Source organism: Molothrus aeneus, chromosome Z (genome assembly GCF_037042795.1).
Source record: "Molothrus aeneus isolate 106 chromosome Z, BPBGC_Maene_1.0, whole genome shotgun sequence".
In the NCBI taxonomy this organism is placed as follows: Eukaryota; Metazoa; Chordata; class Aves; order Passeriformes; family Icteridae; genus Molothrus; species Molothrus aeneus.
In genome coordinates this window covers 58,969,013-58,996,665 of record NC_089680.1, presented here as the reverse complement: position 1 = coordinate 58,996,665, position 27,653 = coordinate 58,969,013, and the positions used below count along the sequence as shown (strand labels likewise).

Sequence of the window (27,653 nt, the reverse complement as noted above, 5' to 3'; positions counted from 1 at the left end):
TGTTGGTAAGCAAAATGATAATTCACTTTTATTTACTCTTAAGAAAGAGAGCAAGGAGTAAAGATAAGAAAGTAGAGAAAATCAAAAGATTACAGAAAGCAAATGACCATTGCCAGCCCTGGTCAGAGTCCTCCCACGCACCTGTTCTCCCCACTCTATGGGTGAGGAGAGCTCAGTCAGACTTGCTGTGCACCCAATTACACAATGTCTAAGTGCTGCTTTGTGGCAGAAATTATCATGTCCCATTATCTTCAACTGCAGATCTTACTGACAGTAGGGCAGTCCTGAAACAAGTTGCTCTTTAACACTTCTCTACACAGCCTTCTTTAGAATAAAGGGCATGGATCGAGTGAACGTGAACGGGTGAGAAGTCATTTTTATTTTTTAGCATTTCAGTTTCTTTTTGCTATAAACAAAATTTGTTACACGTGTTTTGTATTGTAAGAACAAACTACTAAGGTCTATCTACTACAGAAAAGATTTCTGTAAAGTCCAAAACCAATGGCAATTGCTACAACACAATGACATTTATAGATAAGTCTAAAGGTAAGGAAAGCAAAGTTAATAGATGGAATTTCACTGCCAGTTGAAAACTGGAAGCTAAAATACAATTTGATGTTATTCATTATTCTTTTCAAAGTTTATTTAAAAGAAAAAAGAAATTTTATATGTTTAATGGTATGGTTCTTTACATGCTGTGCTAGGTGCATTAAAGCACAAATAAAAGATACCCCCTCTGCCAAGAAGAATTTGTAATCCAATTTTATGTCTCCCAGATGAAAAAAAAGGTGGAACTGGGCAAGAAGAAAAGACTTTACAACTCCAAACTTATGCAATATATTGGAACCATTCATGTTTCCTGTTATCTCACCTACATATTGTTTGGTTCTCTTGCCTGGATACCTTTCTCATTTAGTGTTTGATGCAGTCGTGTGGCAAAGAAAAATTGACTGATAAAACTTGTATTAAAATGGGTTTGTGTTTTCTGAAAAAGGGAGGCTTTGTTTTACAGAACCATGGAATACTTTGGGGGGTGGGGGAGAGGGCGAGTGGGAGAGACACAAGACCCAGAGAAACTTCAAAGGACCCAAAGAATAACTGAAAACATTAAGGGAGACTAGAAATAGAAGGTAAGCAAGGACATCTGATAGGTAGGTCTGAGAAATACTGTGCAGAAACTTTTAAAAAATACACTTAATAGCCGGAAGAATAACTGGAGGATTTCATTACATGAAAAGGTCAGTAAAAGGATAGACTTGATGAAGTGGAAGAAAGTGTGAACAGAAATGAGGGGGGTGAGTATCCTGTGGTGAAAATTACTGTACCCAAATAATGATCACATTATTTTGATAATTTATTTGATCAAAATGGCAGCGGTAGGTGGATTTACAAATGGAATCACCAAGGAAAAATCAGAACTCCTCCAAGACTGACAAAAATCTATAGCAAATTGTCACTGATGTCATCCTTAGGAATAAAAAGGCCTTCGTATTTTTATCTATTTAGATAAAATTTTTAACATTAACACATTAAATTTGATCTTGAGCCTGGTTGTGAATACAAAAAAAAAAAGAATGAAAGCAGGAGAAAGCATGGCACTCTAGGTAGCTGTTACACAGAGAGGCTGTATGAATTTGCCACTTTCTAGAATGTTTATATATTCTGAACATGCAGAGCAGACTGCTCCAGTTTCCACACTACACAAGCTTGCTTTTTGACCTCCATATGACCTTGCTTAAGTACTTTTTTCTTAAAGAAAGACATCTGGATGCTTACTTCGAGTATGTTTAGTGGAAAAGAATTATGTAACTTCTTGGCTCATCAGAATTCAGAGCTGTATGGTTATTTGCAACTCTTTGTCATAGGCTTACTGTTTTACCTTTGGGCAACATGGAGTTTCCCTTTGTCTCTGAAACCCAGTTTTTAAAAGGGAACAGATCCTCTAGTGAAGTTGTTGGTGAAACAAAAACCACTAGATACCTTGAAATACCTTTTAAAATGCTTCAGAAGTGCCTAACTGTGGTAAAAATATACATTTTACTTGACAACAAAGGGATAAGGATGGGTAGAGGAGTAGAGATTAAAAGAGTGTGCTCAGCCAAAGACAAAAAGAAAAATTTGCTAATTCATGTATACATTTTGCAATTTGCATTGACATTTATATTTTCTCAGCCTCTCATGTATTTGAAATCTCTTGCTCATCCAATAATCAAAGCATTCCTTTGTCTCTCTATAGGTTGTCTTGACCTTTCTTCTGCTTCTCACTTGTATGTCAAGTGCTAGGAAAAACATCACAGGCTCTAGAAGACTTCTGGACTCTTTTCCCATCTCATGGTACGATTTGCTGAAAAATAACAGAAAATAGTTTAAAAACAGCAGGAACAACATAAACTACAAAGGAAGGGTAGTGAAAGTAGGTACAGAGAGACATTAAGGGTACACTGGTGGCTGGACAAGAGTGCTGGGTCCACATCTGGGGTTCCCAGAATGGTAAAGAAATGGTAGTTTTCAAAAAAGTTGAACAAATATCCACTGAGATGAGTAAGGAGATGGAGCATTTCTCCTGTGAGGAAAAGTTGAGAAAACTGTGACTGTTATAAGGTTCAGGGGAATTTTAATCATGAGTACTAATACCTGAAGAGAGGGTGTGACACAGAAATAGCCAGGCTTTGCTAAGTGGTATTCAGAGGAAGGCCCAGAGGCAAACACTGAAGCACCACACGAGCTCCAGATGGTTGTCACTACACACTTTCTTATTCTTAGTTACCAAATGCTGTCACAGGTTGCTTGGAGAGCTTATGAAGTGTCTACTTTTGGAACGATTCAAAAGCCACCTGAACACAGTCCTGAGCAATAGTCTCAAAATGGCTTCCTTGAGTAGGGGACTTTGACCACATGACCTCAAGTGGTCCCTTCTAATCTCAGCCACTCTGGAATTCTGGGACTAAGGAAATTAGGAGGAAGTCTGGATGTCAAATGAAATTTAAAAAACTCTAGCAGAACTCCTGCACAGAAGATGTACAATTTGTGAAGTCCATAGATTTTGTACAGAGACAAAGCAAATGTTTGGACTAAGATTAAGGGACCTCAAAGAGGTCAGATATTGAAATTTTATATGATCCCATCAGTGCTTCAATCAAAAAACCCAAAACCACCAAAAACAAAAAACCAAGACCCAAAAATATAAAACAAACAAAAACCCAAACAAACAAAAAACCCCCACCCAAACCCAAAAACAAACATACAAAGAAAAAACACAAAAAACCACAAAAACTAAACAAGAAAACCAACAAAAAAAAAACCCACAACCTATGCAAACCTATAAACAAAAAAAACAAACAAAAAAAATGACACAACCCCCCCCCCCGCAAAAACTAAACAACCAACCAACCAACGAAAAAAAATTAAAATAACTACAAAGAAGATATAAAGTGTAGCTGTCAGACTCACAAATAGTCTCATGCAGTTAAAATTAGTAGGGTATCAAATGAAGTGGAAAATGACTGTTGCTAAGTGTTATTACTGCTCATAGCAAATAGGATTTTAAATTAATAAACATTAACATATTACTCCACTGTACATTGTGAAATAATGAGGAATGCTGATATTACACATGCATCAAATGTCACATCATGGTGTGACAGAACAATTCCTAGCAAAGCAGAGCAATATGCAGAAGCCCAGAAGACCTCCACTGAAGAAGTCGTCCAATGTGAAATCCAAATGATCCCATCTAAACTGTTTTTTCTAAAAGGTATTGTAAAATCTGAACTTGCAAAAATAAAAAAGACTGTAACTACAAAATAGAACTTAATCTTCCTCATCTCCTCCTCTTATAGAAAGACAAGTGCTTTGTGACTCTCAGAGAAATGCTTCCCTGTGTTTTCAGTATGAAGATACCAAATCTTGTCCATTCACTGCTCTTCCAGGGTAGTAAGGAAGCTTATTAGAGTGAGTCACATCCACAGTACCAAGAAGATAAATACTGTCTATTTTTAACAGGTGAAGGAAAACCTCCAGTACCACATAGCATGTAAGTTCTTAATCTATTTTCCTTATCTGGAGCCATCATTTGGCCCCAGTCATGCAAGCAGCAGGAAGTTTGATGATTTTAATTAGACCTTAGCACAATATTAGCCTCAATTTTTATGAATCTGAAAACAAGAGAAGCACCCATTTTGGAGCTTTGAACTCATTCATACAATTTAGTCCCTTCCAAAATTTCATTTTCAAAAAGTGCAAAAAATTAACACTTAAAATAGTATGTAGGGATGTTTCAGTTTTTAATCTATCTAGAGAAGTCTAATCTAATATCCAACATCACTAGACTGAAGCTTCTATGTGATGTGCTGTAACTAAATACATGTACTAGTTTGCATCAATTTGTGTTGCAAGCCAATTGAATTTGGAAATTATTTGCATCTACATACTAACATAATTTGACAACTTTGCCTGTTCTCAACTAGCTTATTTTTTAACTGGGTTCAGCGATTAAGAAATGGTAAATAATTACTGCTTACACTGCATTAGTGTGCAGGGTCTACTGCATTCAACTTTGCACGTGAGACTGAGTCACCATTGGAGACTCCATACTGTGAGTTCTTTGCTCCAAAGAAGTTTAAACATGAAAGGATGAACAGAAATGACAGCACTTGCAGTAACTTGCCTCATTCATCATATTCATGTCCTCTCTGTTAGGCTCATAATGCCTCTCAAGTGTTGAACATTTTTTCCCCTTAACTTTTGCATTTAACTTTCCTCAGCTCATTTTGTGAAATTTCTTTTTAACTTTTAAAATATCATTTGACAAATTTTGAGGATCTAAACGTTTTTCCAACAGACACGTTTGTTAAATTAATTTCTAATTCAAAATGTCATGCTTTTGCACTTCATGCATTCAAAATGTCATATACAAGTGCCGTGGCAGCAGACTATGGAAATCTTGGCTTGTGGAGGGAGGATGGGAAGGAATATAGTAACAGATGCTCACACATATTTATAGATTATTGTACATAGAGACAGACACACAGCAGGTAAGGCTAGGACAGAAAGGGATGCAGTTCTTCTCTAGAGCCCCTGCATGATCATTTAGAACTGCTGAAATACTGCTGGTTACAATATGACTTTAAGCTTATTTTCCAGTATGGCTGGAAGTTTCCAGTTCTAGTCAGACATTCAACTTTCTGCACCTTTCTAATACTAGGTCTGCTGTCTCCTAATGGTGCAGCCAACCCTGCTGCAAAGTATCCTACAGTGCTGTGCTGTTACCAGCAGAGCTGCTGATCTGCAGCCAGCTGAGCAGAGGAGGCCAGGGAAACAGCATGAAACAGCATCTATTACTTATGGAGCTCAAGGCCATTTATTTGGCTTTCTCCAGCTTCTTCACATAGCTCAGTGGTCCAAAATAGCCATAAAAATGCTCTCATACTTATGCATTTGGCAATCCTGGAGGTATTCTCAGTTTTCATCTCTTCCTCCACTCCATGCTCCTCCTTACTTCTCCAGACTGGAAAGCGAAACTTCTCAATAACAACAGGAATAGTCTTTGGTTGTTGCTGGCAGGTGGCAAATACCATGAAGTATCTCTAAGACTGATCTGCAGTCTGCTGGTCTTTACCTGCTTCAGTTGCCAGCTTCTTCAGGTAAGCTTCTAGAGTCTTCAGAGAGTATTTTAACATTATGCTAATGCTGCTTTTTAATTTAACTAGTCACAGGTGCCACAAGGAACTGCATTAAGTTTTTATTCCTGGGATTGTGTGAAACAAATATTTTCAGGTTACACAAAAAAGACCACAACCCATGGCTGAAGAGCAAAGAGTAGATTTATTCCATCTCACTGGCTGGAGGATTCCAAAAAAACAAGTGGAGACACATGCCCTGCTAAATTCATTTTAGCCAGGGGCAAAAAGGACAAGGCCAGAGCCCTGTGTATCCAAGAGCCTGGAGCATGCAAAAATCTTCACCAGGCTGCCTTCTACAATCTCAGGACACTCTTATCTCCCTTCCCCACCTACAATGAGGCCCCAGTCTGTAGGAAAGGCATTTAAGTCTTTAACAACATCATCTTATCTACTCTGAGAAAATTCCTTTTCTTTTTCAGCAGACAGAAAACAAACCAAAGCAAACACAAGTACTCAGTTTTCTCACTGAGTATTTTCTAACATCTCCCAGGTGCAGAGTTGGTCTTTAAAAGAAAACAATTCTAAAAACAATCCATTTTTCTCTCTCCTTACCAACCTTCAGTTTTTCAACCCTGTCCTCCCCCCGGGGATAATTTTTAACAAAAAGAGTGTATGTATTAAAATGCTAAGAAGCTATTGTCTACGTGGTTTCAGTAACCTTCATGAGGAGGTTTCGTTTTCAATACTCTCAGTCTGAAAGAGAATCCTAATATGTTTACTACTCACAATCTAACTGAGGATTTCCGAAAACCTATTATAGAAACAAAGATACCTGTACACTTTTTTTAGTTGTATAGCAGTATTGCAATTTTTTTCTCTAGAAACTGGAGTTTTTAAACCAACAAAGAGGCAAAAATCCAGAAACTGAGGTATTCCATTTCATCACAGCCTTGAGTGAAAATAGAATTTAGCACCCTTCCCCTTAAATACAACTTCATGGTGACAGAGAACAATAATGCGGACAGACAAAAAGTGACAACCTTTCCCACCTTGGGGCATTGCAAGACTGTATTTCACAAGATACAAAAAGATGAGAGAAAAGGTCATTTTTTGCTGCCCTTTTTTTCCCCCCTTTTTTAAATGTTTCTAGTCCTGAAATTCATCTAAAAAGCAAGAGAGTTGTACAAAAAAAGAGGTCAAACACAAGAAAGAAAAGGAGAACCTTGCTTTACACACTACTCCCATAATTTTCATTATATTAGAGTTTAGATGCTAGCAAAACCACTATTTTGCAAAACAAATTGATACTGAATCACTCAATATTACCACTATAATGGCCCCTAGTAAATAGTAGGGCCATCATAGCTGTGATTTCTCCATGAATGCTTATAGTAATTCAAGGTATAGCTGGTGAAAGCAGTTTATGGAACAAACGCAACAACAACAACAAGCAGGAAAAACAAACCACAATGATCACAATTCCTTCTGAAATATTTAAGATAGTTGTCTAGTATGTATCTTTTTATTATACATATATGCACTATAATTCCATATTTTTGTAACATCACAAGTCAAGACTGTATTGTGACAGGCACATAAAAAGAAATTCATATATCTTTCCTGGACTCCAGACCTCATCTGGCTCTCACATACTCCCCATCAGTTATATGCCAGAACTTGTCCCAGCCACAAAAGAAGGGACCTGTCTAAATTAAAATTGAAGAACTATATTGAAAAAAAAGCTCAAGAGTAATATCTAAAAGCAAATGGTTATGTAATTCCATCTGTAATTAAGGTGATTTATAATAAATACACATTTTGTATACATGTACACACATACTTGCACCTTTGCACCCTTGCACATATGCGCACACACATATTTCTGTATGTTGACATCTACATGCATTTAGCTGAAAATCTCCCTGTCCAATAGAAAGTAAAGAATAAACTAAGCTAAAACTCAAGAGGAAGAACTGAATCTCTTGTGGTATTGTAGTGTTAAGGCTAAATAAAACTCTTAGGCACAAACTGATATTCCAGCTATACTTTTGTAAGACACACACACAAGACATTTTTCCTCTCAGTTCACGAAGAGTATAAACCTGAAAATCCTTAGGATACTACAAAGGTTCTCTTAGTCTTGGCCTGGAGTATTGTTTTTGAAGCTACTTCTGTTGATTATAGAAGCCAAATAGAGATGTAAGATGCCAGCCCAAATGGAGAATACAAATCACTGCTGCCATCACAGACACAGAAATAAATGTTTAGGGTTTGAATGTGGCCCAGTCTCTAATGTAAAGGAACTGAGAATTCTGTGGGGTACCTGCCTTTACCATCAGATTTGTTACCACTTAATTAAATTACTTTCTGATTCTCCTGATGTTTTGATATAAATAAGCATCCATACATGGAAAACAAAACAAAAGATGGACGAAAAAAGTCTCTTGTCTTTTTATACCAAATGCTTCAAGACAAAAGGTATAGGCATAAATGTTTAAGAAAGAAAGGGGAGGGGGAGAAAACACAAAATGGAAAATGAACCATACCTTTGCAGTGAGAGGTTTTTGAAGCTTATAGCTAAATCTGCTTCTTGTGGTTTACTGAATTCTGATAATTTTTCTTGAAGGATTAGTGGCAATTATCATTAAGGCTCAAGCATTTAACTCTGACTGCTGCAATAAATCTTATTAAAATAACTGAAACATACTTTTTTTGCATGTGGCAACCTGTCTCTGAATTACAACCATCTGTACAGAGTTATTGCCTGGTGCACACAGATGGCAGTAAAACAACTATAAAGCTATACCATTCTTTAATCATAACTTCTAACACAACTAAACAAAGTGAAATTTGAATCAGACCATTAGCATTTGAAAGACTATATGATGACTGTAATTAACAGGTACACTTTAGAATCCCTTTATAAAATGTTTTATTGGTTTCTGATTGAAAAATAGTTAACAACATGTACACTGGGCAAATGTTTCCATCTTTGACAGCTGACTTAGAGAAATCATATGTTAACAATAGAATCTCAGTCTTAAAGTTTTTGTACTGTACAGCTCCCTTACAGATTTAAAATGACAGTGAAAGGTAGTAGAATAATTTATTCCTTCTTGCTTAAGGCACAGAATCATGAATGCTTCAGGTCAGTAACTGCAGGGCTACACTAAACCCCTGTCACTCCAAATCAGTTACAAAGTGAGCATCTGTACTCTCTGTAGCCCTCAAGGAGGAAAAAATACCCAAAAACAAAACCAAAAAACCTACCCCTCAAACAAAAATCAAAAAACAAACTCGCCCCACCAAAAATACAAAAAAAAACCCCACAAACCCACAAACCGTCCTCCCAAAAAATTCCACAAAAAACAACAAAAAAAACCCCACAAAACAAAGCAAAAAACCAAAATAAAACAAAGCAAAAAAACCCAAAACCAAACAACAATACCACAAAAACCCCTGCACAATACATACAAATTCTGGGGCTCTGAATGTGAACAGCTCCTAAAGGAAGCCAACAGACAGCTTCACAAATTTCTCTCTTCTGCATAATACTGTAATACCTGCTACATTCAGTATTATCTATTAGATAGAAGGCACCTGAACATTTCTACTTTAGATACCTGAATTCATACTGTAATTTTGGTTGGAGGTGATATGGGAATTTATACTTGTGGCTGTTCACCCATTCAAGATCTTAAAAACACAATCGCTGGACAGGTTTTGAGACCTATAACACTATTACCAAAATGTGGTCTCCCACAGAGACATATTAATATTTCCACCATAACATGTCTTTGCTTTACCTAATGAAGCTTACTTTTTAAAAAATTAAATCCTTCATCTCCTGTTCACTTCCAAAGAATCTATGGGCACCAAACTTCCTTCAATTTTATTGCCCCACTTTTATCTAAAATAACATGGAGAAGAACAGGGAATCACAAACAAATGTTTCCATGGCTTAAAAATTTATTCATCATCTGACCTGCATCAACTAATAACCAAATGCTTTGACTCATTACAGAAGCAAAACTAAAGGCAAATCTTGTATTTAAAATGAACTAGAAGCCTGCACATGGTTAGTTGCTAGTTCATGTGAAGAAAGGGGGCTTGTCAAGCCATGGTGACTTGCTGCAAAACCATTAATATTTCAGAAAGCATTTTACAGCATCCTCTGGTTGGTTCATTGTGAAGAGAGCTCTCAGAAAAGTCAAAAAAGAAATGAAGAAGGCAGCAGGTCCCCAGATAAAGGCTGCTTGTGCTATGTTATGAGATTGTCAGAGCAGCAGATGAAAATGAACCAATTTAGATTTAAAGTATTTGAATAAGCTAGCTTGATATTTCAATAGATAACTTGGTCTAGTAAAGTATGGATTAGCTACAAAAACATTTCACAGAATATACAAAAGATGTTTCATTAGGAAGTTATTCACCAAAATATCTACAATGTTTTTCTCTTACAAACATCTTGCTCTTCTACAGTATTAAACAGGCACATGTTTATCTCAGTCCTTTGTCAGTTCTGAGTACAAATAAAGGAGACAGATGTGGTGAATGTATATGTATCTTGTGAAGCATAATAGCAATTCCTTGATGGGCTTTGGGTAAGCACTTGCCCTCCCTGGGGCATGTTTGAACTGTTTGTGATTCTTTGCTGCCAGCTACACAGCTTGCTACCTGTCAGGAACTGGAATTGGCAGAAAACAGCTGGTAGAAATCAATGGATATGCCAGTTCTGGTTCATCCAGCAGAGATACTATGGAACAGTGCCGCAATTCTGATTGGAATTAGGCAGCAGAGACAGGCTTTATTTGCTCATAGCTTCAGTGCCTTCTCAGTCAGGGAATATTCAGGTTCAGATGATGTTAAGTGATTATCAAATTTTAAAACCTGAAATTCACATAACAAATAATATAAGAAATCAGCTGTAAACTAGGAAAAAGCCAGTTGCTGTATAAGTTACACCACAAATCCCATTGTGAGTGTCAGAAATGTCAGCACTCCTATTGGATGTGTCGGTCCTGGGAACATGAAAGAGCAGCTCAGGGAAACTGTAGAGCTTTAAGGATGGCAGCCTTCAAATGCAAGAAAAATCTAACCTAATACTCTGTGAAAAGGTAGGAAAATAAGGAGACCAGTCTGCCTTGGCAGATAACTCATGATAGAGCAAGGGTGGTAGAATGATGCAGGGACAGCCTATAGCAAAAAATTGGACAGCCTATAGCAAAAATTTGCCTGAGCATGGCATTAGGATGCTAGCTTAATTGGACATTTCAAAAGTAAAATGAGCTTTTGTTTTTCATCAACCATAAAGGTCTGAACAAAGAAAAAATAGAGACATTGTTGAAGAATGTGGGTGATTTCCAAGAGCAGACACGGATGAGGATGAGTTACTCCATACCTTCTTTGCCACAGATACCCCCATCAACTTCTCCCAAGTCTCCATGCTTAGGGGGAAGATTCACGGGGAAAGACTAAGACCAGGGGACAAGCATCAAGCCAGTGATTGCCAAAGGCAACTTTATCCATAAAAGTCCACGAGTCTAGACAAACAGCATTCAAGAAAAAGCAGAAAGGGGCTGATTTTCTTGCAGGGTCATCCTCCACCATCTCTGAAAGACGATGGTGATCATGGAAGATCCCTGACAATGGGAAATGGGGAAACATCACAGCCATCTTCAGAAAAGGCCCAAGGGGGAGCTTTTTTAAACATGAGGTTGAACTAATAACACCTTAAGATCCTTTCCAACCTGAATAATCCCAAGTAAGTCATGGTGATGAATGTAAAAAAAAAAAAGAAAAAGGACTGAAACACCTTTACAACATATCTAAATAGATAGATAGATAGATAAATAGATAGATAGATAGATACCAACTGTCTGTTTAGATAAAATACACATGTACATATAACATATAACCCTCTCTGTCAGATTTTATAGTTACAAGTTGGTTTAGCATTGCAGACTTATCTTTTAAAAGCGAGGGAAGAATATCTGGAGAGAGGGGGTAAATAAATGTTAAAATTCTTCTATTACATCATCCCCTTTTAGATGTCCACACTGCATAAGCCCCCTACTTAAGTACTCTAGAGCTTAAAATGCCATTTTCACACAGGATAAAATAAGAAAAACAACATCTGCACATTGAAGGAGGAAAACAAAAAAACTACATGAAATTGGAAATTGGAAAAGTCGATTGGATCAGATTGGAATTAAATGTATTTTAATCTTTTTATCACAGAAGTTATAAGTTTAAATAAACTTGCCCAGGCCAAGCAAAAACTAGAAAGGAGAAATTAGGAACAAAAAGAGGACCTAGAGACAGCATAGCTCAGTTTGGAAGCAGAAGGCCATGTTAAAAATTTCTAAGTGTGAAATGAAGTGGCTGCCTTTCAGAGACAAACAGGGTGAAATGACCTGATGCTAGTGTGATGGGTTGACCCTGGGCAGACTCCAGGTGTCCATCATTTCCCTTCTCAATAGGACAGCAGAGAGAAAGTATAACAAAAGACTCAAAGGTCAGGACAAAGGCAAGGAGGAATCAGTCACTAGTTACCATCATGGGTAAAGCAGATTGACTTTGAGAAATTAATTTAATGTATTACTGATCAAGTAGAACAGGATAATGAGAAATAAACACAAATCTTAAAACACCTTCCCCCACCCCTCCCTTCCTCCTGGGCTCAACTTCACTCCTCAGTCTGTCCCTTCTCATCCTTGAGGGGCATAGTGGAATGGAGAATGGGTGTTGTGGTCTGTCCATCACAAGTTTTTTCTTTTGTTCCCTCCTCCTCATGGGGATGATTTCTCACTCTTTTGCCCTGCTTTAGGATGGAGTCACTCCCATAGGAGAGCAGGGTACAATCCTCCACAAACTGTTCCAATATGAATCTCTCCCACAGACTGCAGTGGTGGGAGAGCTGATGCAGACTAGTTTTCCCTCCCACACGGTACAGTCCTGAAGGAACAGATTGCTCTAGTACAGACCTCTTCAATGGGGTGCAGTCTGTCAAGAACTTGTTTCTCCAGCATGGTTCCCCCCAGAGTCACAAATACTGCCAGCAGGCCTGCTCCAGTTGTGGCATTTTTTTTCCTGCTTCTGATATATAATATCTCAGAGATTATACCACCATCATTGATGGATTTGGGCTTGGCCTTGGCCAGGTCTGTCTTGGAGTTTGCTGGCCTTGTCTCTGTTAGATGTAAAGGATGCTTCCAATACCTTCTCATGGAAGCCATCCTGGTAACCCCACAGCTACAAAACCTTGCCCTGCAAACCCAGTACAACTAGTGGGTTGAATGTACAACTTTGGTTGAATGGCACCAATTCTCCATGCATGCACATGTGCACAAACACATGTACATGCCCAAGGAAAATAAAATTATGAAAGATACAGGCTTTTGTAAGTGGAACATGGAAATGTGAAAACAGCAATTTATACTCTTACAGAACCTCCTTGTTTCATTGTCAGCACTATGATTCTAAGGTGTTAACTCTGAGGGATTCTTCTGTTGCCGATGCTAAACATACAGTACCTATGCATTTCATTTCATCTATGAAGAATGCAGGTCAGATGCAGTCTAACTCACACACACACAAATTCACATTAAGTATTGCAAATGCCCACAGGGAATTCAGAATCAGCCTAGGTTAGACTACTGGTTTTGTAGTGACTTTTACTTTTAACAATACTTAGCAGACATCTGGCAGCTAGAGCATGTACTCACTTAAAATGGAGCCCTAAGCTTGACTTGGGTATAATTAATGACTTGGCATTCATTAATTACTAATTCATTATTTTTATTTATATTTTTAAAAATTTCTATACTTTTTATATAAATTTGTACTTAATAATGAATTACATTATTGAAATAAAATAATTTGTTGAAGAGAACATATCACAAGTGTTGTCTCCCAACCATATGATCAGTAATTTTGTAAAGACCATTGAAAACTGATACCAGGTGAAAGAGAGATGTGGTCAATTTGCCAATATCTATTTTATGGTTATTGACAGACAAACAAATCTCTATTCTTTCATGTATGTCTTTAATAAAACAAAGCTTTCAATGCCAACCAAGCTGTAAAGAGCTATTTTCAAGATACAATTAAGAAACAACAAAAACTTTGTATAGGCAAAAGCAGGTTTTTTATATAACTGTTCCCTGGTGAGAGACTTGAGATGAAATCAAGGTGGTACTATTTCCCAATTATCCCAGGCCTAAGGAAAAGGATGTGGGAGAGACTGGGATGACTGGAACAATTAGGGGGCAGGATGCCCTCATGCACAGTAACCCAGGTGCAGAGGGAGAGAACATGCACCAGCTCAGGGGACAAACTGGGTGTTGAGTAAGATAAGAAAAGAGGCAAACTCTGTGAGGCAGAATACTGTCTCCTTGTCTTTACTCAGTGAACTCAGCTGTGATAACTCCCCTATTATGGCCCCATAATAGGCTATAATTGACTCAACTGCACTGATGTAGTAGTCAGCTGTAATGTATCAGAAGGTGTCAGACTCCTGAAATTTCTCATCATCCAGTATTATATCATTCAGTGTAAAACTTTTCACTCCAGGTGTGGTACCCGGGTGTTTTCACCTAGTCTAAGCATAAGAAACCTCAATGGACTCTGTGGTTTTTGTCACTGTGTGACTTCCTCCACCACCCCCAATGAATCAAGAGCACCACTACAGCCAATGCACAACTAAATGGCAACAATAAACTCTTGTTGCAAGTTCTGTGGGTGATATGTTTTTACTCCTTCCTTTGTTTCTTTGTTCCTTCCTTCCTGTAATATTTTTGTGCTTTCATACTGCTATAATACTATAGATAATAGTAAAAAAATGGCTACATACTTACTTCCCATTGCAGCCGTATTGTTCTAAAATAAACCCTATATAAATATATTTACAAACACCCATCCATTTTGTTTTGCTCTAACCTACCCCAAGGGATCTGTTAACAAGAACCTGGGTTACCCTTGCCTTCTGGGGTAGGTCATAACACCTGGTCTTCAGAGATCTCTGAAATACTTTCCCAGTTGGAGGACAAACCACAGAATCTTCTAACTTGTCACAATGTGGACAACATAATAACAAAATCAAAACTATGATGGTTCAATAGAAAACGGGACTCTCCTTTTTAAAAGACTGTAAGGGACACCAGTAAGAATAACCTGATGAAAATCAATGTTCTGTGACATACAAGATGTAACAGAACTTAACTACAAGCCTCAAAACCTATGAAGATATAAAAACTTTTCCCTACTTGAAACAAAATATTGATTCAGTACAGCAAAAGACCAAGGTTTTCATTTAGGTTTTGGTAATATGAATTACTGAAAATCCAGCAGTATTTATGATCAGGGTCTATTCCATGTTTCTATCTGAAACGTGTTATATTTAATACTAAAGTGCCTACCAGTCTCCATGCCAACGCTTCTCTGCTTTTACATCCTTTGATACTTGTTATTCTACCATGACCTCCACAGTCAGTCCAGCCTAATTATGCTTCTGCCCTCCTATGCCTTCTTTTATCAAGATACTTATCTCCTTCTGAAACTATGTATCACATCTTTTTCCCTTCCTCCATTAACACAACATTTTTCTACAAATAATAACACCAATTAAAGTGAAAATTCATACTTACTCAAAAAAAATATGGGTGTGCAGATGTGTTTGCTAGTTCCTAAGGTAACCATGCAAACTTAGAGGCCTTTCCTTTGTCTCTTTATCAACACATTACTCTCTGCAGCTACTGTTTTATATCAGGATGGTAGAACGATTCGCAACAAAACCAGTTTCTTGTGTACTAGTGGTGTTATTTGAAACCATGTGAAATCACAAGAGCTATGCTCATTATTCTAACTGGTGGTCTGGCCCTAAAATGCAGAGTGGATTTTTTGCTTTTTCAGACAGAGATGTATGACAAATCAAATCATATACTCCAGTATTTACTTCATTCAGTGCAATGAAGAATATCTTTGCAGAGGTTGTATCTTCTAATGTAAGGAATAATTAATTCACTAAAGAATGGGAAAGAAAAATACACACCAGTTCTTCGCATTTTACGAGTTTTAGAATGAATTGATGGCAAGAACTAGAATACAAAGCTCAGTAATCATGCAAGCTGAAGTTACTAGACTGTGGTTGGGGGAAAAAATAATTATGTGAGGCACTTAAGCTTATAGAGAGTATCTCTTGACTGGTTTATATATGGGACTGTATACATCATTGTTTAGTAAATCTAACCACTGCAGGCTAGGTATGCAGAAATAGTTTTCTTTCTATTAGTTCATGAAGTCAACAATGTGTGTCTGTAAAGTGAACTGCTAGGCAGCTCATCTATGAATTCTCTACTAATAAATATATAATACAAGCTTTTCATGAACGTTCTTATCTTGGAAACAAAAAGACAGGGTTTACCATTTTAAATTTCATGCTTTTCTGGATAAATCTTTCTTATGTTAAAAAGAATTTCAGATACTTTTTCTGATGCTGAAATGCCATAATTCAAATATTCCAGGAATCATGTAATCTATTCTCTGCAAGAAACAAGTTCCTCTATGAAAGCAAACCTTTTCCTTCAGACATCCACTGCCCAATCAGAGTGTGGTCAAAAAGTTTGAATGACAGAAATTTGAAGTTCTTGAAAAGTTTTTCCTCTTCCACATTTTTTTTAAATTCCTACTAAGTTTGCTTCCTACTATGCATATTCTGTGAATTTATGTGAAGTTCTTATTTCTAAATCTGACCCTTTCTAGGCTGGCTAGAGATATATTCAAAGGCTTGCAGCCTCTGCATCACTAGTGATGTCACTGCACTAAAGATATTCACATTAACTCTTGCCATAGTAATAATCATGGCAAAAATGGCAGCTCTAGTTTTCATTACTGTCAAAGTGAACAGTTCTTTTGTTGTTTTTTGCCAAGAAGAAAAATTTTTGTAACAGCTACTGCATATTAGCAGCTGCAACATATGCAAGCTGTTCCAGATTACTCTCCCTGGTCACTTCAATTGAAGCCAGTCAGTTCTCAAATAAGAAGGTTCTTTACCAGAAGGTCAGACTAACTTCAAATATCTTTGGTAATATCTTCTTTATATTCTTATTTCTTCGAAAAGAGTAAAATAAAACTATTATTTTCAGGGAACACTTGGAGGAAAATAAATTTGAGGCTAATATCCTCTATATTTTTAACTCCTAATCCCTCTAAGGTGTTCTTACAAGTCAAAGGGGTTCTGTTACACATCTACCCATTCTTTCATTCTTTGTTCTTGTTGTTGTTTTGGTTTTTTCGGTTTGCTTGTTTGTTTTTTTGTTGTTGTTGGGTTTTTTGTCAAGGTACCATAATGGATGCCAAGAGTATCTGGTTTTGGGTAGTCATCTGACCACACTGCACACACCTCCATGATTCACTATCTATTGTATCACACATTCAAAGCCATTAACCAGAAATTGCAGAATTTACCCTACTTAAATTTTGAAATTATCAACATATTCTGTACTACCTTTACATTATAACAATTGCAGGGAGAAATTGCAGCCTTCCATTCTCCCTTCTTCCACAAACACTGTCATGAAATCGGAGACTAAATGAGCTAATGAAATTACTAAGTTTTAAAGGCATTAAATTTTTTTTTTGAATGCTGTGAAACATAGCAATTTTCCTTAACTAAAGGTTGATGAAGGATTTACTGAATTTCTAAGTGGAAAGCAGACTACAGCTTCCAGCTTTCGGGACTCTTGGGGCAGATAGTCAGCTCAAAGCCAGCCAGTTCTGAAAGTACCCTCCAAGCAGACTGGGTACACAAATCTGTGCTTCTCCTGCTCTCAGTGGAATGGGATCAGCTGTTTCAATTCCTGGTCAGAAAGTCACCCACCATGCAGGAATAGCAGAAGTAATTATATATCTGAATAACATACACTTCTTCCTTCAAAACTCTCCTAGTCACCAGCTGTAATTTCCCTTGTACTTCTAAATAGCTTTAGCATGTCTCATAGAGCAAATGTGCTCCACCAGAACTACCCAACAGGTCTGTGTAGCTGAAGGAAGTTGAACTTCCTTCAGGAGCTGAGGGTTCTTTGGATCCAACTCACTGAAGTCAGCAGTGCTATCAAAGCAGCCTGCACAGAAGTCTTTAAGCTAACTAAGGCAAATTCTCACCATTTCCCTGGGAAGCACAAGGGAATGCATGCATGCAGTTCCACAAGTCATTTCTCATACTGAAAACTGTTTTCTTTTCTTGTTTCACCTTATTCTATTTGAATAGCCAGACCAAAGACATGATGAAGTACCATTTGTACATGAACACCTTACTTCAGAAATACCTTAAACTAATCAATGATGCTCCTCTGAAAAAGGCAACAGGTTTTCTAACCTCTTTGCTTGAGTAATTTTTCATTCCAAAAAAGCTGGGTGCATTTTTAGGGGGGCTAGCAGGAAAAAATTTGATGTATTACATCTCCAGAAGCACTCCTACATTTCTCTGACGTAGAAAGTAAGGTACAAATAAAGTAGAAAGTAATGTACAAATACATGCAAAATCATTTTGGTTTTTGGTAATGAGCTGAGGTCCCCTGGGATTTATTTATTTATTTCATTGTGAGAATATAAAAGACCATTACAAATAACTACTTTGACATAATTGAAGGTGATGAAAGTTGGCGTCTTTTTCCACTCCTAATATTTTAGTTATCTCTATCTTACTTTTATTCCATTATTTATTTTCAATTCTTGGTCTTCAATTAATTTAAGCAAGGATGATTGTTTATGATCAGAAAGCAATTTTTTTTTTATTACATAACTTTTTGCGATTCCTTAAAATTTCTGTCCTTCTTTGATCCATAATCTCCTGAAGTTTATTCTTGGAAAACAGCAAATTATCAATCTGCAAAATTACTGTAGATCTCCATTGAGTTACATGTCTTTAGAAGCAAAAGAAATACCTAAATGAGATAATTTTGGTCATTTCATTAACCTTGCCCAGTAGAGATTATGAGATTCTAAACAAGACTAATTAAGCTAAACCACTGACCATATTCTCTGCATCAATAAATCTAATTTTTATAGTATGTGTTGTATATGTTAACAAAGAATTTTGAAACTGTTAAATAAGACAATGAAAATAGACAGTATTAGACTACATATTGTTTAGCAAAATAATTCAGAAGACATATATTAGTATTTATTTCACCCGCACAAATTTTGCAGGTTGGAGAATGGACATAAGCATCCATTTTTTTCACAAAGATATCTGGTTCTCCAGGTAGAGCTTAACTGTTGTATAATACTTTGAATCAGGTACACTAAAATCAGTCTTGTGGACTGCTAAAGGGCTGAACCAAGAACAGCATTTATTTCCATACATTTCACCTTCACTCATGGGCTAAAATGTAACTTGAAAATGTTCTTGAAAATGTTAGGCATATTTCTGCATTAGGAAGAATAATTATTCTTGGGATCAAGAATTCTTGGTGTCAAGTATGTCCTATATATTCATGTTTCCTTACCTGGCAGGAAGGAAGGGTAAGAACACAACATAAAAAATGTAGGCATGAAGTTCCCTGATGAGGGCTGAATATGGATATTCTGCTAGTCTTCCCCACCTCAACTTACAAAAAGGCAGGAGAAGGCTCCAGAAAAGGAAAGGCAGAGTTATTCTGCCTTATATCACTGCTGAATCCTACTGTATATCAGCATTATGGATTTGACATCAGAGGAGATGGAGAGGATGGAGCACCTTCCCACATTGGAGCATGGAACTCTGACATTGATTCTGAGTGTTGGTTGTACAGATCCAGTATAGATGATTGTAGTACAGTAGTTGCAGTGTTTGTACCCTTATAACTTCCATTTTATGCATGGGAAAAAGGTTTAGTTGCTCTAGCTGAGGAAGGATTTCTGTGATCAAAGGGTGCAACTGGATTTTCATTGACAACTCTGTCTCCCATTCATATAATGCATTAGAGTTTTCACAAAATTATTCTATTTCATCAGACAATCTTATTCCTATCCAGATGGCAGAACTAATTCAAACTGCACAGCTTCAAAGAAAGCAGATGGACAGAGAGGCTCTTAAACCTCTGGAATTACCCCACATATACTGACACACCTGGCCAAAAATGAAAAAGAAAAACAAAACAAACAATGAAACAAAAACCCCAAAAAGTCAACCAGCCAACCAATCAACCAACCAACTAACCAAAACCCCTAAAATGTTATCTGACATAACTACAGATGACCCAAGAGAACTGAATTCAGCCACAGAATGTAAAGTCATCCCAAAGCTTAAAATAAAATAATTAAAATATAAAGCCCATACTTCCCTGTGCTGATAAAGCAGTCATGTTTTTGATAAGTTTGCAATGTTGAGGAAATGAGAAAGAATAAGATACTTAAGGTGGTTTAGAGGATAGTTACCTCACAGAGTACAAAGCACCTTGCAAACATAAGCAGTTAGTTCTAGGTTTTTGGTCTGATTTTCTAAACTCTTAATTTACTAGAATGTTGGGTGAGAACATTTTGATTATTGTTAAATCTTAATAAAAGTCAGAATGCTCTGCCTGGCACTCTGCCACCCCATTTGTCTGGTCTAGTGGCCACCCATTAGGCAGGCTGTTGCAGAAACCATGACCTCAAGCTGTTTGCCCCCCAGCACTCCAGGAACATTGCATGAAAAAGGACCCCCAAATGCTCGGGTTTCTACCTGGCAGACGATTAGAGATGACCCAAGAAGCCCCAGAAACGCTCTCAGTATTTCACAATGAAATGTCACTCTGACCTTCTCTAAGCAAAATGTCAGAATTTTCATTACATGGAAAATTTCAAAATGTCATTTTTGTTGCAGTTCTGAATGGTACTATTTTTAATTTCCACAGGACAGGAATTATGGTGTCTGTTTAACTCTTGTCAGTACACATTCACCTTTCTACAGCATTCTAGGCTTGATAACTTTTCATCTAATGTTTTAATTTTTTTTAAACCAAGAGAGTGAATCAGAAGTCAGGCATACAATTCCTATTTTTATGCTTAAAATGTAGTTCCACCCCTAACACTTTATTTGTGTCCAGAATAATTTTCCAAAACTTTCCTAACATTGCCTGAGACCACAATAGCTTTGTTAGCACAACTGTGTGAGTTCCTGAGGAAGCAAATTCTAGTAGCAGTTCAAAATTATTCCAGCAAAAATTTCAGGATACTAAAAAAGTAAAACAGCACCCATTTTCTCTACTCATGATTAGAAAATACATTGCATCCATGTCTTCATTCTAGAGTGTAACCAAAACACTGTGCTCAAACTGTGTTAAAAATTGCCTGTTTAACTGAGTAAATTAACATAAAAATGGTAATTTCTGAGATGCAAAGTTAGTTAATTGGCAGATTCAAGGGCTGAAAGCAAGCTGATGAGAAGGCATAGAAAGTGATTATTTGACCTCTCTGGCCACACACACACTATCTGCTTGATGCAGTCTTGTCTTGGGAGATACAGCATCTTAGACACCAGACCTGATCTAAAAGACAAGGACAGCTTAGTGCCTGAAGAATATTAATTCTTGGAAAGACTGCCACATTATCATTTGTTGGCATATCTCCAGCAGAACTCAGCTATTTTAGCATTCACAGCTCTTCCAGTTAATATTCTTTGACATCTATACTGAACAGATGTTATTACCGAGGTTATCTGTACTTCTGTCTTCTCTGCTGATGGACTGGGATGGTTTGGAAGGATGAGTCTTTTTAGGCAAGAGGAACTCTTATTTTAGTTTATTCAGGCCTTAATCAGTTTTATTCCTCATCATCTCCTTCCTGCATTACCTTTCTAGCTGCTGCTAGCTTATATTTCTCTTTAAAAATATAAAAGGTTCGTTATGACCATCACTTGGCCTATTTTTTTCCATCTAAACTTCCAGTCTTAAAAAATGCTATGGTGCCTTTGCTATCCTTCTCTGTTTAAGCTACTCCTACTCAACCCCTCCAGTTTCATCAGTGGTGTAGAGATAATAGGCAAGGGAGGGACCACATACTGTTCAAAAGAGCTCTGTATGAGGTTACATTCATGCAATAGAAGCAATAGAAAAAGACGAGTTGACAAGGAAAAGATGTGGAAGATTGCTGGGGATAGAAGAAAAACCACTAGAATGAGCCTAAGAGTGTAAGGAAGTATTTTGTCACTGCTCTGATATAAACCTTCTAAAGCAGAATAAAAAACCTGTATTTATGAACTGTAACTAACAATAACATCGATCAATAACTTCTAAACCACAGAAGAGGGAGAGACAGAAGACAGCTTTGCAAAAATGTAATTGTACAGTTATAAGTTTGCACCTATCAATCATACAAAGGCATAAGTAAATAGCCAAGTAACTAAAAAGGCTTCTGAATGAAAATCATTTTCACATTCACCTGCAGCAGATATTTGACCCACGGCAAATGTAATGCCTGACTTTTTACAGATTTGTTTCATGCTTTCCTTTAAAATAAAGATGTAAGAAATGTGTGTGTTCACAGAAATCTAGGTTCAGCACCAACACTACAACTTGAATGGATAAAGCATCAATTTTTACTGTAACCTGTCAAATATGTACTCCTGAGGTATATATATTTCTCTTCCTTTTTTTCTGTGCTAACAATTCAATCAACAGTGAGAAAAACTAGCAGGCTGTTTTCTGCCTAATCCCCCCTTTTCTGTCTCCAAATACAGTCTCATAGAAAGCACCAGAATTTACTATCATTTCTAGCCTTAATCGTACCAAAATATACTAAAAAAAAGACTCTTCCCCTGTTAATTTTTGATGAGATTTCTAAGACTTAAAAATCCCCAGTAACCTTGTTTTGGCATGTATGCATTGCAGGTTTCCAGTAACCAAATGCTTTCTGACTGAGATTTCCTAGTACAGAGGATACTCATTCTGTACAGCAAATTTCCGTATTTTGTTTATCCACCCCTAAAAGAAAATTATATTTTGATTGCATAGCATTTGAGCCAATGTCTGCTGGGTTCAGAGGGCACTGACAGCCTTATCTCTCAGAATTTGCTTTTTTCTCAAAGGGTCTAGGTCAGCATTGGACTTTTGCTGCTAAATTTAACTTATATCTCACATGTATTTTGAAGACAGGGAAGGATTACATAGGTTCATATAAAAGGCAATTACACCTCTAATTTCTCATGTGCAGATCATATGTACAGCTGGGACACTTAAGTGATAAATTAAAGCGTCTTCAATAAATGAACATGAAGTTAAGAAAAAAAGATAAATGTAAATTTTTTAAATGTGTGGCTGTGTCTGAGCTATATTCCAATTTCCATTCCTGAAAGAGAAATTTTAATTTATATGACAATCTAAAACACACCCAGTAGAAGATTTTCAGGGATCTTATTACTTAATTCTAAGTATTTATTGCATCCCTAGCTGCCAAGATATGCATGTATACACTGAACACTACATAAATGTTACACTGGCTCTGATGCATTCCAAATTAATAAATAACCAATGAGAAGTAATTTGCATTAATTATGTATTATGAAATAAACAGATCTTTAAAAATTTAGACAGAGCCAGTAAATAAAGCTGCTATTATAAAACCATAAATATGCTTAGCCTATGATTAACCTTGCAACCAAGTGCAAAAATTGACCACTCAACATGCATCTTAAAATGAACCACAAAAAGAAAGAAAGAAAAATTCTGTGTTTTGGGTAGCCTTTTCCCCACTCTGTGCTAGAAATACTACAAATACAAAGTGGATTTTTCCTTTGGTATTTGATGTCTAAACTGCATTTTACTTTTCTTTCTCTCTTTCTCATTCTCTGTATAAGACATATTTAAAAAAAAAATTCTATGAGAAAATATACATTTTCTTAAACTGAGAAGTGACATTGCAATCCTGCCTTTTCAAATCCAGATGTTGCCTTACATGTAATACTCTCTGCTGTTCTAGAAACCCAGCAGACACCAGTGTAGAAGTTCAATTATACTAACATTTTGTATTTTTAATAATTTTCTCCTATTTTCACTTTTACTTTATGAGCTGCAGAATTGTTTTTGTGACTCACCTGTATTGCACAGACAACAGCATTCACCAGCTCTTTAACACCTGCAGCTTTACCAAGCTGAATTAAGAGATATCAGGCAATGTCTGTGATGTGATGTCTAGTCCATTAATACACATGCTTCTACAAACCCTAATTACTTTTGATCGGAAACATATTATTTTTTATTGCCCACACTGCCAGCGGTGCAACACTGTGGGAGAGGGTGCCTGCAGCAGCTCAGCTCCCTGCAGTGTGAGAGGGGGGGAAGCTCTACCTGTCCCCAGCTTTACCCTGCATATCAAGGGTTCACAGTAAAACAGTCCTGACACTGACCTCTCAGAGACCCAGCAGCTGAAACAGCCTTAACAATGCATTAACACAGCTATGTGCCCCGTAAACTATTACCAGCTGCAGGCTGGGGTGGGGACCTGGAGCAAGAATGAGAGAGGAAGGGAGAAGAAAAAGGAGAGAATGGATAAGAGGAGGAATTATTTGAAAATGGGATGATTATCAGCTAGGGTGGTATTGGCATATTCTTTTAACCTCGTTTCTGAATTTACCTTGTAGTTGCACAGCAATATGTCCTGAGCTAAGGGTCAGCTTATATCTTGCCATGCCTGAACTGGTTTCTCTGTTGAGTCCCACCAAACCACACCATATTGCTTTAGCAACAACAAACATAATCAAAACAACTTCAGGGAAAGTAGAGTTTATTCGCCTCAATTTATGTGGCTAGCAGCTTACTGAGCAAAGAGAGAGAGCAGCAACTGGAAATACACCATCCCCTGTAGAGTCTCATAGCATTTTATGATCTAGTACATCAAATACTATGCTTCCAGTGCAATCCAAATTTACAGGTGGTCTACCTGCAATATATTAATTAAGATAGACTTACTTCATTGGTGATTTTTTGGGACTTTGGGCAACAACACTGCACTAATAGGAAGCAGCTTAAAATATGGAACCTCAATGTAATTTTTAATCCAGCTGAGCACATGTACTATTTGCCATGGTTGTTGCTACAGTGCCCAAAACCAGAGTTCAGTGGCAGACTGCCTGTCACAGCTGTACCACTGAACTCCAAGAATAACCCACCCAGAAGCTCCAGCTGCTTGAATAGTGACACAAGATGTTACCAGAATTCAAAAAGTTATTATTTCAGTGGTTTATAAAAGTTGACATTTAAATGGTTTATAAAAATATCAAGAGCTACTGCAATAAACATCAAGGGAAAGAGTGTTGGATGGAGAAAAGACCTTGGGTTTCAGGTCAGAAGTTTGACACTATTTTGGCCTGAGAGGGCATTTTATTTGCTACTGCAGTTTGTACCCTGATACAGCTGATTCTAGTTTCTGGCTGGTCCAGTATCTCCACTATAACAAAGGCTCTTCTGACCCACTCTGGCAATGCCAAAAACACTCCTCCTTTGAAATAAAAACATTTACATGAATAACAAGTAGCTGAATAGCTGCAGTGCTTTTTATCAAGAGGTATGGCACCCATTAAGTCTTCAAACAGGACAAGAATGGAGATCTATCATTATGTGTTGCAACTCACTCATTCACTCTAAGAGCACAGCTGAATTATTTGTATACATTATCTTTCATTGTCTGATCATTTGTCTGGAGGTTAGGCAAAACCCATGCCTTGTGCTAGAGGCTAATCAGCAATCCCAATTAATAAAGGAAAAGATAGCTAAAATTAAAATTTCATTTAAGAGTCCATAGTCATAAAATATGAATAATATTTAATATAAAGAAATATAAATTATTATGATCAAATATTATGCAAAGTTATAAATAAGCAAATATTAGTGATATTGTAGCAATTATACCCTGAACAGAAGATAGCATAGGTAGTAGGGGAATTTGGCCAAATTATTTGCTGCAGTTAGAAACAATGTGCAATAATTAGGGCTTGAATCAGATGTGATAAGAAACAGTAAAATCTCTATCAGTTGTGAAAAGAATCAGTAATATCCTTGCTGGATAGATGTTAAAAATAATTTTATTAATTTAGACTAGTGTTTATAACAATGGTTAATCAGCTTGAAAGAAAATTATTTAGTCCTCCCACCACAAAAAGATGTTAGCAAGGGAAAAGTTCTTTGTATATGTAAGAGTCTGTAAAGTCAAGGTTTTATTTACTCACATAGTTAATTTCCATTTGAGTTTGACATTTCATGCTTCAAAGCTTAGGTCTTTTGAAGATATTTTACATGTCTTAAATAAAGCTCAGAATTCAGCAGTCAGTTCTGGATGAGTGGTATGAAACATTTTAAATAAGTATTTTTCCACTTATAACCAGGTGTGTCTGTGCTTATCACCTATCTGTGTTTCATATGTTCTCTCTAATGTCTACAGATTTTTCAGTTTCAACCACTTAAAGTGGATTAAATATTTGTGCATATATGATGTCTGTTCCTATACAGAGTCCATGGTTATCAATTAAGAATAATTACGTTTTTGAGAGAAAAATGGAATTGACCTATAAAGCAAGTTAATAATCCAGGAAGACTGAATTCACAATCTTGTAAGTTGTACGACATTATTTTACTAGAAACCAAAACTCTGCAGACAAAGTCAAATCTGACTGCAGTGGCAGAAATGTTGGCCAGGAAGTGGTCTGTCATTGTTTGTCCTTTACCCCTAGTCCCTGAACTGACAAGAAAAATTAAAGAGTCAAAATTTCTGTTTTTTCAGAAATATATAGTAAGAATGGAGAGAATTCAGCTGACTGGGATAGAAGAAGAAAATAACAAAACAGATAAGGAAAAAATAATGAGAAAAGATGACATTCAAAGGGAACATATAACAGGAACACCACAGGAAAGGAAAAGCAAAGTGGGAGGAAGAGAAAGGGCGATAGCTGTTGGAAGAACTATGTAGAAAAGGTGGGCAGAGGAAAATGTTTAACATAACGGAGTGAAGAGGAGCATGACATAAAGAGAATATGACTGAAAGAAACCAAAGTGTAAAGGTCGTGTGTAGAAACAAAACATAGAGGGGGAAAAAAAGCAGAGGTGGGAAGAAAGTGAAGAGGATTTTTTACAAAAACACTGAAAATTTACATAAAAAATGAATGAAAGTGAGTTTTGATGGGATGTATATCGAGGAAAGGTATGCGAAGGCATAGGAAGTGAAAGGAAGAGAATATACATAAAAATATGAAACAAGTAAATAGCCTGATATCAGCTTGTTTTACTTTTTGGGGGAAAAAAAAGTATATTAAATTTAAAAATTAGCAAAGCCCCAGGTCTTCTATTTGACTGTATTAAACACAATAGTAAATAATCACATGAGCATCCCATAATCTGTAGTTTTGACTTTACCTGAACAAGCTCTGTAAAAGGCTTCAGGACCTAAAAACCCAGTATCTTACAATTGTAATCGCAAAGATTCTTTCTACAGCGAGGTTGGTTTTGTTGCATGTTCCACGTCCTGGAATTCATCAGTTCCAAGAGAGAAAGACACATTGCACCTCCCCGTTACTTGCAGGCAGCGCCAGCATCTCAGACCCCGTTCCGGCTGCGTCTCGCTGCGGAGGCGGGGGAACCCTGGGGACGATACTCCGTGCTGGCTCCGCTCCTCCGCGTCCCCGGTCCTGCAGTGACATCCAGCGTCCAGGCTCGGCACAGCCTCACCGAGAGCAGCCCTTGCCCTTCCTCGCTGCCGCCCTTACAAAACCTCATCGCCTGATACAGCCAAACTCATTTTTCTCCTTGAATAAGGTACAACAGGGTACAGCCAGAGACCCTCGGGATAAAACTTTGTAAAATATGAGAGAACTAAAAACTGGCTTAGGGGATGCACCAGAGGTAAAAAGCAATTTATATAATATCATCAGAAGAAAAAAGAGAAATACCTTTGAGTAACTAAAAAAGGGCAAAATTTATGGACTGTAAATTCATGAGCAAAAGACCTAACTTCTTCCCTTTTAAAATTTTTTCTTTTAAAGCTATGGAATAAGTGGAACTGATTGTAGTGAAAATTCTGGAATTT

General features: G+C 37.0%; 1 long non-coding RNA gene across 1 annotated transcript; it reads right to left on the bottom strand.

Moving 5' to 3' along the window:
* On the bottom strand, nt 1-27,098 carry LOC136569134 (uncharacterized). The gene is made up of 2 exons (XR_010785317.1): nt 26,984-27,098; nt 1-2,344 (listed from the first exon to the last, which is right to left on the bottom strand). It is a non-coding gene; the product is annotated as an uncharacterized lncRNA (long non-coding RNA).
* Between the last annotated feature and the right edge of the window lie 555 nt (nt 27,099-27,653).